This window comes from Nannospalax galili, unplaced genomic scaffold (genome assembly GCF_000622305.1).
Source record: "Nannospalax galili isolate Female #2095 unplaced genomic scaffold, S.galili_v1.0 scaffold3450, whole genome shotgun sequence".
Taxonomy (NCBI): Eukaryota; Metazoa; Chordata; class Mammalia; order Rodentia; family Spalacidae; genus Nannospalax; species Nannospalax galili.
The window spans coordinates 127,615-132,280 of NW_008328096.1; the positions used below are offsets into that span (position 1 = coordinate 127,615).

Below are 4,666 nucleotides of genomic sequence, written 5' to 3' on the forward strand. Positions count from 1 at the left end.
CTCAATGACTGAGCTTGGGTGCACCAGGGTCTCCACAGGACAGCTGCAGGTGTGGGCGCACACCCACACGCTTGTCCCTCAACTTGCGCTGATGACTTCTGTTTCAAAGCAGTCCAGCACTGTGCACCCCCCCGGCCACCACATCAGAACCAGGGTGTTTTCCTCGATGTCTCCATGTCTTCACCTTCCAACCCTTCTTCCTCCTCCTCACCGACAAGGTCTCTACCACTGAGCTGCAGCCTCCACCCTGTCAACACACACTTTTTAAAAAATTGAGATATCTTAGCTGCTCGAGCTTCAGCTTATTCTGTAGCCCAGGTTAACCCTGAGTTGCAATCCTCCAACCTCAGGCTTCCGAGTAGCTGGAATTACGGGTGTGCATCACCAAGCACACAGCCTCTTCATCTTTCCAGAAGTATACGGTAGCCAAACCCTCCAGATTCTACTTCCTGATTGTCTTAAGTCAGTCAGACCCTCTTTGTGCTGTGCCGAGGCCTATGTGATCAGCTCTTGCCTGAATTTCGAGCTCATCACAATACACCCCCTCACATAGGAACACACGGGTGACCTTCACAGCTTTCACAGAGGCTCCAAAGGAAGGACTGACGATGCCTCAGATCTTCACACAGCTGCCCACCCCCTGCCTGGAATGTTTTCTCCTCTCTGATAGTCAAAATATTTTTCCTTCTAGTCACTTTTCTTCTGGCTGAGATAAAATACCTGGCAAAATCAACTTAAGGAAGGGTTACTTTGGCTCAGTCTGAGAGTGCAGTGCATCACGGTGGGAAAGTGATGGTCTCAGGAACAAGAGGCGGCTGGTGACATCGCATCCACATCCACAGATGAGAGAGAGAGAGACAGACAGACAGACAGGCAGACAGACACGTCTTGGCTCCCTTCTCCCTTCACTCAGTCCAGACCCCAGCCAGTACCATGGTGCCAGCCACACTTGGGATGCCTTACACTTCAATTAGCTCAAGCTAGGAACTCCTCACAGACATGCCCACGGCGATTCTAAAGCCCATCAAATTGACCTTTGGGATTAACTCTCACAGCTCCTGCGTCTGCCTGGCTTCGTCCCACTTCTTCTCCGCGACTCATAGAACCAGGTGCTTCCTAAACTCCTGCACATTCTTGTTCTGTTCAGGACGTCAGAGGCAAGGCCTCAGCCACGCTGGGCAAGCGTTCTGCCCCGAGCCCTCGGCACTGTCTCCTGTGGACACACTGCACTGCCTAGCTCTTCCCTGCTCTCCACTAGACTTGAAGCCCTGGAAGGCAGGGTGTGCCTTCCCCCTGTGTTAGGTTCCTGTCACTGTGACAAAATGAGATACCCTAAAGGGAAGATTTATTTGACTCATGGTTTCTGCCCATGGTCACTTGGCCCCATCATTTTGGGCCTGTGGCAAGGCAGAACATGGCAGTGTTTAATAGAACAAAATTGTGAGAGGGAGGGGCAGGGTCCCAATAAACCCTTCAAGGGCATGCCCCCAAAGATTCATCTTCTAGCTGCACTGTACTCATTAAAGCTCCCCAACCTTCCAATAGCACCATCAGTGTGGGACCAAGCCTTCAACACACAGGCCTTCAGGGGCCACCTCAGGACCGGGACAACCCTTATTCATGGGGGATGCAGTCCAAGATCCTTGTGGATGCCCCAGGGCCACACATAGGTGTGTGTGTGGTGTGTTTGTGTGTGTGTGTGTGTGTGTGTGTGTGGTAGTTAGTCTTTTTTCCAGGACACCACGTTTATTACAAAGGTAAACCCTGGTCCTCAGGATTATCGCAGAATTTCTGATGGTAGGCATGGGCATCAGGACCTCTAAACCTTTTGCATTTGCAGCCACGGGGATTGGCCACCAACAGAGTCTAGTCATGCTGGATTTGGAAGACTCTGATCTTCAAGGTCTCATCTGCATATTTCTGGTAATAGGCCACCAGGGCACTGGAGATGGACTTTAGGATAGCCCACATCTGAGCCACATGACCACCACCCTTCACATGGACCCAGACGTCCCTGCCGGCAAATCACTCACTGTCCAGAGCACAGCATGTATTGTAGTGTGTGAGGCTCGCCTTGATGAGGCCGTTTCCCCACCTGCGGCAGCCATGGCTACGCTGTCATCTTAGGTCTGGAGCAGACCCTGGGACAGCAGGATTGCAAGCATAGACAGGAGCTCACTGCAGGGGCTGCTCGTGGTGGTTAATCTCAATTGTCGACATGACTAGATTTGGAATCACTATGGAAACACACCTCTGGGTATGTCTGTGAGGGTGTCTCCAGAAAAAAAAGAGGGAGGCCTACTGTGGATGTGATCCACACCAGGCCATTGGCTGGAGTCCCAGATGAATAAGAGAGAAAAGGTTTCCTAGGAAGGCAGAGGCAGGAGTGGGATCTGAACACCCTAGGGGTTTGCTAAGAGATTCGGGCCCAGGGGCTGCAGAGGTGGCTCAGCCATAAGAGCACTTACACTTACTGCTCTTTCAGAGGCCCCAGATTCAATTCTCAGCACCTATACAGCAGCTAACAACTGTAACTCCAGTTCCAGGGGATCCGACACCTTCTGACCTCTGCAGGCATTGCACGACACGGATGTGACGCTACTTACACACATGTAGGCAATATACTCATACACGTAAAATAAAAATAAAATATTAAGAGAGATTCAGGTCCATCATAGCGTTCTGCCACCAGACAGCATGGCTCTGAAGAGTCAGAGTCTCTCTCAGCTTCCTGACCTGATGTCTCACACTCCTGCAGCCATGCCATCCCCACCGTGATCAACTCTGTTCTCCCAAACTGAATCAAAATCAACCCTTTCTTATTTAACTTGCTTCTTGTCAGCTATTTGGCCATAACAAGAAAAGTAACTAAGGCTCCAGGCCTGGTGGTGCACATCTTTAAGCCCAGCACTCGGGAGGCAGAGGCAGATGGATCTCTGTGAGTTCAAGGCCAGCCTGGTCTACATAGTAAGTTCCAGGCCAGCTGGGGTTACAGGGAGACCCTATCTCAAAAAAAAAAAGACAAAAAAATTAATACACACATAGATATATGTATGTATATTATTATTTTTTTTTGGTCATTTTGAGACAGGGTCTCCCTGTAGTCCCAGCTGTCCTGGTTCTCACTATGTAGACCAGGCTGGCCTTGAACTCACAGAGATCCGCCTGTCTCTGCCTCCTGAGCGCTGGGATTAAAGGCATGTGCCACCAAGCCTGGCTACATTTTTTCATATATATGAAAAAGTTTATAAATCAGGCACAGTAAGAGAATAAGAACAAAAATAATAAAGTAGAATATTAATAACAATATGCTATTACAAAGGAGAGAGTGGACAGTGACATGGCTGTGCAAAGCTTGGCAACCTGAGTCTGATCCCCAGAACCCAGGGTGGAAAGAGAAACTGAGGGCTGGGGAGATGGCTCAGCAGTTAAGAGCACTGGGTGCTCTTGCAGAGTACCCAGGTTCAGTTCCCAGCACCCACATGGTGGCTAACAATCATTGTAACTCCAGTTCCGGGGGACCCAACACTCTTTTCTGGCCTCCCGGGGCATTGCATGCTTATAGGTGTACTTACGTACCTGCAGGCAAAACATACCTATAAAAACAGATAACAATTAAAAAAAGAGAACTGACTGCTGAAAGCTGTCCTCTGTCCTCCACATATGTGCTATAGCATGTGCTCACCCACACTTGTGTACACACACACTAATAATAAAAAATTTAATGTAAGAGAATGTCCCTCAATACCTAACAGCATTTTCTTGTAGTACCTACTTTTCTCCTCTCTTTACTAGCCCGGATCTTTCTCACCTTTTCACTCATAGAGCCTTTGAAGGTTTTGAACTTGACGTCTGGTGTTTCTAAATCGCCTCCTCTACTCTCGCCCTCTGGGACCATTCTCAGTGAAGACAAAGGTTACTGGAACAGAAGTGCTACACTACAGTGACAGTCTGATAACCTGCGGCTTAGCTACACAGGCAGGGGTGTGCACAAGGGAAACTGGACAAACAGATGAATCACATCTCAGGCAGAGTGGAGTGAGGTGGGTCTCACCACGCCCCTCTGAACAGAGCACAATTTAAAACTCATACTGGGTGTGGCAGCTCCCACCTGGAATCCCAACACAGGAAGCTGAGGCAGGAGGATCACTGGGGATTTGAGCCAGCCTGGGCTACACAGTGAGACTCTGCTCCCTCTATGCCGGCCCCAAGGCTTGGGTTCAATCTCCAGCACTGAATAAACAAAGCACGATGGTGAGTACCCATAATCCCAGCTCTGGGAGGCAGATTGATCTGAAGTTCAAGGTCATCCTTGATGTACAGCGAGTTTCAGGGGATACATGAGACCCTGTCTCACCCCTTCACACAAACCACACACCCCCAATTATTGTTTATTTCTGGAATTTCTCTCTCTCTCTCTCTCTCTCTCTCTCTCTCTCTCTCTCTCCTCTCTCTGTCTCTCTGACTCTCTCCCCCTGTGCATGTGTGTGTGCATGTGTATGTGTGTATTTGAGATAGGACCTCCTTGTAGCCCCATCTGACCTGTAACTCGCTATGTAGACCAGGGTGGCTTCTGTCTCACAGAACTCCACCTGCTTCTGCCTGTGATGCCCTGGGACTAAAGGCATGTGCCACCATACTCAGCTATTAATATATATATATATAT

The 4,666-nt window shown here is 49.3% G+C and overlaps 1 protein-coding gene across 1 annotated transcript in view; it reads left to right on the top strand.

Moving 5' to 3' along the window:
• The first annotated feature begins 3,825 nt into the window (after positions 1-3,825).
• The window catches only part of LOC103747994 (HLA class II histocompatibility antigen, DM alpha chain), a 6,873-nt gene continuing 6,032 nt past the window's right edge, over positions 3,826-4,666 (top strand). The window contains exon 1 of the mRNA XM_008850567.3: positions 3,826-4,254. The gene's annotated coding sequence lies outside the window, so the exon portion shown is untranslated. The remainder of the gene's footprint in view (positions 4,255-4,666) is intronic.